This window comes from Cupressus sempervirens, chromosome 9 (genome assembly GCF_028749045.1).
Source record: "Cupressus sempervirens isolate cs-2001-9-10 chromosome 9, ASM2874904v1, whole genome shotgun sequence".
In the NCBI taxonomy this organism is placed as follows: domain Eukaryota; kingdom Viridiplantae; phylum Streptophyta; class Pinopsida; order Cupressales; family Cupressaceae; genus Cupressus; species Cupressus sempervirens.
Window position 1 is genome coordinate 4,685,269 of NC_143126.1, and position 12,410 is coordinate 4,697,678.

A 12,410-nucleotide genomic window follows, 5' to 3' on the forward strand; every position below is an offset into this window, starting at 1 on the left:
TCGTGTGACCTTTCTCAAGAAGGGGTGTGAAACTTTTAGGGTTTAGGTGACACTTTTCTCAATGGTATGCAATACTTCACCAGTATTGTATGATACTTCTTCAACGGGGGTGTGATACTTTCCAGCATTGCACCATATTTCTTCCTAAGGGGTGTGATACTTTCTAGTATCACATGATAGAACTCTTATGGGTCTCCGACCCATTATTGCATTGCCCCATGCTGACACATAGTCACCCAAGAAAATGAGAAAATCTCTTAAGGACAAACAAAAGGGTAAAACATCATTCAAAACCTCCACACTAGGGAGTACCAGATCCATAATTTGAGGCATAAACACTCGAACACAATACTGAAAGATAGAAACAACATCTAACTATCTAAAAAATAGTAAAGGGAAAGTACATAAGGAAACATCGCAGTGTACTAAAACAACATTGCAATAAATAGAAATAGCATCATAATGAATAGTACAACCAAACTAAGTATGTAGTTTCTCCCAACCATAATAGCATCATAAGACCATCATGGGCTCTAGCCATCCCCCGTGCATAACGTCCCAACCTACTGATCAGATCATTGGTACTATCATATAAATACATCACTACTAAAACATTCTACAACATAATCATAAGGAAATCTAACATGCTAGGAGTAAAGCATAAGATAATTCTACAAATATGGATAACATCATCTATCATATGCTAACCATCATAATAAGAATATGTGTCAATAACTAACATTAGTTAAACATGAAATACAAGCATTCCAATGAAAGCATAAATCACAAGAAAACATACTCTAGAACTCGAAGTACCAAATGAAAACATCTAACAATGGTTGCACTAGGACAATAGACCATCTCTATACACTAGTCCCTAGCAGTGGTATAGGTAGCTACACCTCCCAACCACATGAAACCCATAGGCCCACTCCCACCATACTGATGGAGATAATGATCCAACCACTAACACACACAAGCAAACATCCAAAGCTAACACACACACACCAGGAAGTATGATGATATGAAACCAAGACATAAACAATGCATAAACTATAGGTCCTTGTCAAACACTCAATGGGTTACTAGGTAGGGCTTGACATCATGGAGAATCACTTGGCATCAATAAGCCCAAGCTTGAAACATGTAGATTCAACTTTGTGATGTCCCCACTTTGACATATAATTTATAATAACAAATAAGTATTATATATAAATTAATAATAATAATATTTTATGAGTAATATTATATATTATCATATAATAATTTCATCACATTATAGCAATATTGAAGTATGAGATGAATTAAATGATAATCTAATATATTTATAAATAAATAATGATATCATAATGATTAAGATATGATTTAATATAGAAACACCATAAAGAATTATAATATAATAATATATAGTTGATATATTATTAAAATAATATATGTTACAATATAATATAATATACATTATGATATTAATTAATTTAACTAAGCTTATTGATGTAAATATATAATTAATTATATTATCATTAATATAATTAATATTAATGAAACAACATGACTCTATGAAATGCACATATAAATATAGAATGTCAAGGATATGATAGAGGATATTATAAAAATATATACAAAGAAATGAGAAAATAAGTAATGTCCTGAAATGGGACATTACAAGTGGTATCAGAGCATATTCATGTCATCTTGATGAGAAGAAAATATGAGCAATTAAGAAAACTTATAGAGAAATAATTTCATCGACATTCAACACAGAAGGAAGTGACCATAAAGGATGAATAAAATATTATGTAGAAGTGGTTTCATTAAATTCATAAAATTATAATCATTCAGCCAAAATAAACCATACTCAATGAGTAGAACTGTTTGGAAAAAATAATGGTTTGGATGATATTATAAGCAATATACAGATAAAAGTAACAAGAAATCAAGATGACAAGTAGTGGAAGCAACTCCAATAACTCATGAAAGTCACAGATACCCATTGCAAGAGAGAATGGGCCATCATTAAATATTGGAAGCAAACCAAATACCATCCAGAATCAAGGAAAAAACAATGTCAGACGTTCAAGCAAGTGTACAATTAGAATAAGACATAGACACAAGATAGCCATAACATTTTCACAAACAAGTCACCCTATTGTGGAGAGAGCGATAAACAAAAATACAATTGATATCCAACCAGGGAGACGTAAGAACCACATGCCAAGTTTCTTGTGTGGGACATTGGTGGATAGGAAAACATGAGACATCTGTGGAGAGACTACATTGGCAAGTGCAGAGCTATTGTTTTCATGGTGGACAGCAGTGATAGAGATCACATTTATGAGGCCACTGAGATGCTGCATAGGATAATGAGCGAGCAGTCTCTTAGAAATTTTTCTCTTCCTGTCTTTGCAAACAAGCAAGACTCTCCCAATGAATGAGTTGTGAGGAGATAAGGGACAAGCTTGATATGCAATGTTTGCTTCAGAGCTGATGGAATGTTCAGGGATCCTGTGCTATTTCAAGGAAAGGCTTGTTTGATGGCTTAGATTGGCTTTCAAATAATATTTAGGGTCTCACTTTGATCTTGTAACAACTATTCTTTTGTGCTAAAAACAATTACACAAAGAATTATTACATAAACATATTTAAAGTAAAAATACTAGATGAGTTAGGTAACATGAGATAAACATCTAGTTACATAGCAATAATAATAATAATATTATGTACCTATCCTATACATAGATATGAGAAAACTATTAACAGATCCTGCTATGGCTATAGTCATCCATGTCCATCTACCAAAAATATTAAAAGGAAATATTCTGAGATTTTAAAAGGAATTAGGGCAATGTACAAAACTGGTGTTCAATATCCAAGAAAGCAAGAATATGGAATGATGCAATAAAATTTGTAAAGGAATCCAATTGAAAGATAGGAAGAAAAAATAGTTAATAAACTACTTGAACTCATCTGTCGTGGGAAGTAAAAATAAATTTTATTTAATTCCCTCTATGGGAAGGATAGAGTAAAGAACACATGAAATTATATCCTTATGTGGAAGCGGAACTCCATCTAGAGACATTCCATAAGGAACATTTTATACAACTGAACACTAAGAATCGTCAATCCACACTTGCAAGGATTTCGGGTCACTCAACTAATCCTTATAAATTTTGACAAGAACTTATGATTTTACTCAAGTCAAATATATTTTGATCTCCATCAATTTAACAACCCAATATATAATCACTATTGTGCATACTTGTCATTAGTAGCATCTTCACATCAATGCAAACACATCCTTCTCAAGGCATTCAACCATCCTATACTCAGTTGTGGTGGTGAGCTATAAAAAAAATAAAAAAATGAAAGAGTTGTATTGGAAGGCATATTTGTGGAGAAGGTATTAATGTCAACTATGTGGCATTGAATTCAATCAACACCTATCATTCATCGTAACCAATTTTACCCAATAACAATGTGGAAATAATTTCAGAAGAAAAAACACTTAATAAATGAAAGGAAGAACAATAATATTATCATAGAAAAATGGATGGTGAAGGCTTTTGGTGATAGTCCACTCACAGTTTGGGGATAACAATAAAAGAACGAACATAGTAATATCATCATTCTTGCATAAGAAATGTATTTAGGAATCAATACAAACAAACAAGGAGGAACAATATGGAGGAAATTTCTACACAATCAGATTAGGCTACGAATTGAAAGGTGAGATCAATCATCCAAGTTAAGAAAGTAAAATCGTTGATGTCAATACATGAATAATATGTAGAGCGATGCCACTTCATAATGGAATAAAATGAAACACAATGAGAAGTATGGTCTAACTTGTCCATGAGACATGAGTATCCATGTGATGGATACAATGGTAATTGTGGGTCAAACAAAAGGAAGATCAAAATTAAATTCAATATATAGGGATATATTGAAAGTAAAATGTGAAGTTTATATAACACAAGGAAAAAAGGAAATAAGGTGCTAAGATGTGCTCATGAATATCCTCCATGGACCACATGCATAGAGAAGTTAAAGGTAATGTTGAGGTAAGTACTATTTGTTTATCTCATTAAGAATATATGATTTAAGTGAATAATAGATTATTTAATATATTTGCTAATGATAACAAGAAATCATATTAAGATATACACATTGAATAAATATATACTCAAAGCATACACTTCAATTAGATGTTCATTTTATCTATTGAATGTTTTAATATTATTATACTAAATTCGAATGTAAAATTACTTTACAAATCGTATTAACATTTAATATGGAGAAAATATTGGAATGTACTATTGTTTTTTGAATTCTAAGCGAGATTTTTTTTCAATCATTATCACAAATAATATTATTAAGTAAAATCAATAAGGTTATTATCTTTCAAGATGAGATAAGGCTTGCAATGGAATGGGCTGGGTGACACCACTCGAAGGTAATAGGTAAAGCCTACGGGTACTGGGTAAGGCCTATGGTGGAGCAAATATCCTAGGTTACATCATACAAGGGCACCATCTTGGGAATGATGATCGAAAAGAAAAAGATGATATAAGGCCTGCAGTGGAATGGGTTGGGTGACACCATTCAGAGGTACTAGGTAAAGCCTACAGGTACTAGGTAAGGCCTACAGTGGAGTAAATACCCCAGGGTACATCATACAAGGGCACCATCTTGGGAATGATGATTGGAGAGAGATAACAATAATAAGGGAGAACGGTGAGACCCATGATTGAGTAACATGGCACCCTATTATAGTTTCTCTTCTCGTACTCAGAAAATGATGAGTTAATAAATGAACTATACTTTTGATTAACAAGTCACTAAATGAAGACCATAAAATACCTTATCAGGGGATTGGAAATCCTAGAAAGGAAATTTTATATATAAATGTGCACTAATGATTTTTTGTAGTTGCAGATTCATAATCAAGGAATTGCATAACGTATATCTTCATCTGTCTGCATCATGTTTGCTTTGTGTTTTCAACTATTTGCACTATGTTTACTTTGTGTCTTCAATAGTCTACATTGTGTATACTTTGTGTCTTCATGCATTCAAGTATTTACCCTGTGTCTACTATGTGTTTTCATTCATCAAGATGTACATCTCATAAATCTTTTAGGCTTTGGCATGCAAGTATGTTTTGTGTCTATGACAAGCTTGTGTATGAAATATTTTGCTTGAGGGAAAGCAAATTCGAGAGGGGAGGACTGTGATGTCCCCACTTTGACATATAATTTATAATAATAAATAAGTATTATATATAAATTAATATTAATAATAATATTTAATGAGTAATATTATATATTATCATATAATAATATCATCACATTATAGCAATATGGAAGTATGAGATGAATTAAATGATAATCTAATATAATTATAAATAAATAATGATATCATAATGATTAAGATATGATTTGATATAGAAACACTATAAAGAATTATAATATAATAATATATAGTTGATATATTATTAAAATAATAAATGTTACAATATAATATAATATACATTATGATATTAATTAATTTAACTAAGCTTATTGATGTAAATATATAATTAATTATATTATCATTAATATAATTAATATTAATGAAATGACATGACTTTATGAAATGCACATATAAATATAGAATGTCAAGGATATGATAGAGGATATTATAAAAATATATATAAAGAAATGAGAAAATAAGTAATGTCCTGAAATGAGACATTACAAACTTCCTCAAAGGAAAGGCTCTAACACAAATTATTATCTTATTATCTTAAGTTTTATTACAACCCAGAGTTTTATTTAGTTATCACTTGATTAAAACTTCTTTCGTCAACCCTCTAGGCACAATGATCACTAGGCTATGAAATAGAAGCCCCCTCTATATGCTACCCTACCCTACCCATGCTCGTCCAATGATGAGTGCCCGTAGGCATGCAAATTCTCAACCCATCCCCAATGATCATAACTTCCAAAAGTACCACAAAAGATTGAGATTCGCAAGTCACTTGATAAATGTATGTCCACATACTCATGTGTGGTGTACCATCATCACAAAGACTGTAACAAAGGACTAGATGAGAACATAAAGCAGAAAGTCACTAAACCAAAAATAGACTCAACAGAAAAAATGTGGCACACATCCCAATGCCAAAGAAAAGTGAAATATAGGTTTGACCAACATCCAAATGGATAATCAAAGTCCATGACCAAATTTATGCCAACAAAACTTGAGAAAATAGGGTGGTACACAAAATGAGGTAAAAACTCTAAAAATTGAAAAACTTCAAAATTAAAACCCATTTGGCATTTGGGTACAAAAACCTCAAAAATTCAATAATACTTGAGTTCGAACACTATATGCAAAAATGACCAGCATAATAGTGCAAAACTTCAAACCCCCATCCCAAAAATAGGGAAAATTTTAATACCCAACCAACTGATCAGAACTAGCAAACAGAAACAGAAGGGAACACTAGTTCTCAGTCTCCTAACAAACTGCTACAAGAAACAGAAGCTAAAATGAAGTAGAAACAAGAAAACTGGAAAGTCCTACTTGACATCAAAAGGGGCAAAAATTGAAATTAGGCTGATAAAATAAATAATCTGTTGAAAGTGATGACAAAGCAAGGTCTCCCCAAGCTGGATCCAAGGAGACTGATCTTGCAAAAATCCCATGCTCATAGCTGCCGAAATGAAAAAAAATCAAATCCTTCATAAGAGGATAATAAAAAGCTCTAAAAATTTCTAAAATCTAAAATAGAAAAAGTGAGGAATTAAATTCCTCTTTCCAAACTTATTCACTTTTCAAGTGAATAGTCGACTAGGGTAAATAGCCAGTTGAACTAGCTAGACTCTGAATTGACCCAAACGAAAATAGGTCATTCCTTGTAATGAGAATTCACCTCAGGAAAAGCTACTAGAAATTAAATTTGAGAAGATTTAAAGCTTGAAAACCCAAAATCACAGAAAATAATTTAACAACTTTTGCAACAATGTGAACCTCTAAATGCACAGACATGCTCACTAGTCTAATCACATAATGCATATGAGTTTGGATTTAATAATCACTAAAAGATTTAATTTAAACAATTAAATAAGGATACGTTGACCATATAAGGATGACATTGGTAAAATATGAATAGTCAAATCAATTAACTCCATGTGCCACTACCGAGGATATAATTCCTACACACTAAAACACACGATCAAGTGCAATTGCATATAATATCATAGCTGAAGCAAAATGCATTAAATACCTAATTAATCCATTTACATCACTCATGTTTGCATAAAGCATAAGGTTACAAGAATGAAGTAAATAACCATAGTATAAAAATCCATCGCATAACATAATCAGAGAATAAGTCCAACTACCAAGAAATTAGATATCATCATAGATCTACTATCATTTGAAAATGGCATCAACATGCAAATATGATAAACTAAACAACATAGCAGTAAAGTATCTATGGTACTGAATCAAAGTATGACATTTCACCCTTAGGTCATCCCAAAGTACATAAAATAAGAGTATCAAGTGTCTCTCAAACAAAAAATAGACAAGGTAGAGAATGAAAACACGAGAGGCACTACAATATCTCCTTAGAGTTAATGACAGAATTACTTTTCTTTAATTCTCGAAGATGTAATCCTAGTTGTACATTGTAATCTTAAGGAGGGGGAAAATATATGGCCTCCTTATTGAGAATATTCCATTACTTAAACTATTTTGGGTAGTTTACACTAGCATAATCCAATATGGTATGAATAGATGGCTCTTTTTTATGCACATTTTTAGGATTGGTTAACTATAATTTACTAGAGCATTTGACCTACTCTTTTCATGTTTTGAGTAGAATAATACAATTTGATAGACCATTTGACCTATCATTTGCATAGACTTTTACAAACCATAAAAAGTCTTCTCCTCCTTTCTTTCATTGACCACATAGTATATTACAAATAGCCTATGTCATCCATGGTTGCCTTTATCTTCTCCATGATAAGAAAACATAAAACACTTTTCTAGTTAATTGGGTTTCAATACCTTATATTATCTTTGATGTATTCTCTCCTATACATTTCATAATCCCATCTTTACCATACTCATACCACCTCCCCTCTTTCATTTTATACTGACATCGTACTAAACCCCTTAATACACCATGTTCCATTGATTTGTACCAATACTCCACTCACCATACACTACATCTACATATCCCTCCTCCTCCCACTTAGGTCATACATCCCTTATTCCTATACCCCTTCTATTAGTACAAAAAGTGAGCATTATAGTGGTATTAGAGCTAGTGATCTTCCTAACCTATTGGTAACATTGGATGTTGTCGAGATCCTAATCAATAGGAAGGATGGGTGAATCAAGTATTGAGATGATGCAACCTCTAAGGGAGATAACAAGAGGGAAAAAAAAATGAGTGAAACTTTTCTCAATGGAAAATAATAATTGGCAAGACCCTTCGACTATTGGCAAAAAGAAGGATAAATGGAGGACAAAATGAGCACAATGATAATTATATCAATGATAGGTTTCACACAAAGAGCTCCCACACACAATCAAATAATGCTCATATTTCACTAATGATTTTAACAATGTGGATAAAAAGACCCTACATTCCTCGAGATACAAGATCAACTCTAACAAGACCAATTTGATGCCAAATTTGGTGTGGAATTATTCTTTAAGGATTATGTAGATTTACAAATGAGATATTTTAGGATGTAGGGAAATTACAATGATGATATTAAATGAAAGTTTGGAAAGATGAACTTGTAAGAATTTACCTTAGGGCAGAATTCACCCAAGACCAAGGAAATCAAACACAAGCACAAAAGTAGACCAAAGAGAGTATAATCAAAATGATGATATATTCATTCAATATTGATTACAAAGTACACTAGGAGTGCCTGTATATAAAGGTCTCTAGAAAGCTTCTAGAATGCATAGAAGTCAGTATCATGATAAGTCATACAACCAGGGACATGTCCACCAGATATGGGTTATCATCCATTAAGCACGAGAGTAAGTGTGATGATGTGAGGATAAGACTACGAAGGTGTAGCATGCAAATTAATGTTGTAGACAACATGTGCTAAAATGAAAGTGTGAATAACTATGTTGTCTACATGACAACTCAGTTAATTATGCAAACTCTAGTGTTGTAAACACCATGTGCTGAATCAAAGTTTCTTACTCCAGTTTTGTCAACATGACAACTCATGAGAGTATGCAAATTCCTAAGTATCTCATTAAAATAATGTAATATAATAAAATAATGCATTAACCTAAGTAAACTTAAGTAAAGTATACATAGTAAATAATTATTTACACCAACACCTCCCCTCTTAAGTGCAACTTAGGGGAATGCACTTAAGCTTATGAAAGCTAAAATGAAATGCAAGATGGGTCTCAGCTACTAAGCCATGTTAGGTAGTCATGTACACAATGAAATGCAATCTCTCATAAAGTGACGAAAGAGTGAAAACCTCATGGGAAAAACCCTCCCCCAAAAAGAGACATGAAAAGACTAGATGCATGGATAGATGGAGTAATCAAGACCCTCCATTATGGCATACATCAAGTATATACAATAGAGAAATGTGAGAAGAACACTATCCCAAATGAAGAAAAGCCCCGCCCCCCCCAACAAGAGAGAACAAGAAGAGAGACAAGGTAGTCTCCCCCCCCCCCCCCCCAAATGAAGATTGTTGATTAGTGATAGCTGCTCTGATGTAGAAGCTGATCCAAAACTGCAAAATAGTGTTCTTACTCTTTGGAAAAAACAATAACATAGGTACAAGTGAGATGCTTCCACTATGTGTGGAAAGAATCTCGATGATTGATGATTTCTCTAAAACTTGTTCAACTATCCCTATCAAGGATGAATGCAAAACTTGTCTCAAAGAACATACTATCTCCTCAACTAATTAAGAGAGCTCCTACAACTACTATACATAAGTATCCACAATCGCATCAACTTGTGAAGATCGATCATGTAGAGAATGGACATGATTGTTACAGTGAGCTCTCACAACAACTAAAGAAGGATCTTCTCCATAAAAGAGAGGATGTATATCATCAATGATGTCCCCCAAATCCACTATGTATGACTCCACAAATAATATCTTCTATGTAGTCATCCTCTATTGTTGGAGCTAGAAGACTAGGTGTACCCTACTATGCTAGACCTATCACTATGGCAATATATGCATGTGGAGTATGTTGATTTCATGACCTCTCATTGTATCTGTTGATAGAACCCCATGTATCTAAATCTATTGAAGCACTATCGCTAGTGTCACTATCAGTTTAGATAATGTATGAAGTGCAGAGAAGATTAGAGGACAAGCTGGGTGAAATTTCCTCAAATTGTACATCTCCACAAAGATCTCATGTGTCTTAGGATCCATAAGTCTATATGCCTTCACACCATCTTCATATCTGATGAAAGTACAAGGTTGTGGTGGTGGTGCCTTGCATCCCCTGAAAGAAATGTTTTCCCATGGTGGACAACCAAAGACTTTGAAGTGTGTCACAATTGGTTTTCTACCACACCATACCTCAAAAGGAGTCTTTCTATCTAAGGTAGGATGAGGAGACCTATTAAGTATGTGATTGGCAGTATTGATTGCTTCAACTTCAAGTGATGGATCAAGAGACTTGGCTTGTATCATGCAACTTGCCATTGACTTAAGAGTTCATATCCTTAATGCTGCAACATTTGTCTTGTGCAGAATGAATGTTGGTGGATGTTAAAGATCTATACCCTCAAGTTTGCAAAAGTCTTTAAGTCTTTTGGTCACATATCTGGTTTCATTGTCCATCCTTAGAACTTTGATGGCTTTCCTTGATTTCTATTCAACATGAGGAAGGCTAGAAACTTATCCAACACTTCATTCTTGTGATGAAGAAAGTAGACCCAAGTATAGCGTGAAAAGTCATCAATGAAAGCAAGTATGTACCAACCCTGGATGACTGATGTCACTATAAAAAGACCTGCTAGTACTATGTGAACTAACTAAAGAACAACTTGTGCTCTTGAAGACTTCCCTTTATGTAACTTCTCCTCTGGATGCATATCCAATGAACATGTTGAACATTCACCTATGGAAAAGTTGATTGTAGGTATACCTTTGACCATTTTGTTTGAGAAAAGTTGCTAAAGATAGCAAAAAGTAGGATGACCAAACCGCTCATGCCATAATTGGATTTGTGAATTGGATTGAGTCAACAAGGCTTGTGAAGGAGATTTGGGCACAAAGTGGGAGAAAGAATACAACCTTTTTTCATGATTAAATTTCCCCACTACAACCACTGAATCATCTTTTAGACTGTGCACCTTTATTGATTCAAGAAGGAACTCAACTTTATGACCATCTCCAAGGTGAGTGATTTGGTAAATTGAGAGGGGATTAGAACTTAGGTTTGGAACATAGAGAAAATCTTTGAACTCTCCATTTTCCATCTCCACATTTTCCTTTTCCTTCAACTTCCATTTTTGTATCATCTCCTACAAAGATGTGTGGTACCTTAGACTGCTTCAATGAAGAAAAATCCCCTTTTGAAGAACCCATATAATATGAGGCACCTAAGTCAAGAATCCATTCCATTGAAGAACTTGAATTTGCCATGAGTGCTTGTCCTTTTCCCTTTAAATCCAAAGAAGATCCTTTCTCCTTATAAGCATTTGGTAGTGGAACATTATGTTCCTTCATAATAGTCATCAACTCATCAATATTTTTATGATAACACTCATGTTCTTCATGACCCAATTTCTTGCAATAAGCACACTTTTTCTTGTCCTTGTTATTATCTCCTTTCTTATTTGAATTCAAAGAAGACTTGCCTTGTTTATTTGATTGTGGTGTTTTCTTTTCTACATCCTTTGATTTGTTATTCTTCCATTTGTTATTCTTGCCCTTTCCTTTATTTGAAGATTGACTAGCTGAATTTTGAGAACCCTCATTATTGGTCACCAATGCCTTAGACTTTGGCAAATTTAGAATCCCCATTGATTTTAACTTCATTTCTTCTTTATCCAAAAGTTCAACATAATGATCAAAAGAGACTTTCTAATAGGCAGACCCTAATGTAGTCTTTGAGGTGTTATAAGTAGAAAAAAATGTGTAGTACTCAGATGGTAGCTTATTATGAATGAGATAGATTAACCTATCATCTTTAATAGGACTCCCATAATCATCTAGTTTGGTTCTTAATTCATTAACCTTTATGATAAAATCTTGTATGGAATCAAATGCCTTAGGATCTAAGGAGACAAGCTCATCTTCAATTTTGAAAACATCTTCCTCAGACACTTTACCATATAGGTTTTGGAGGGTATCCCATGCTTCCTTGGATGTATGAGACTTCTAAATCTGATA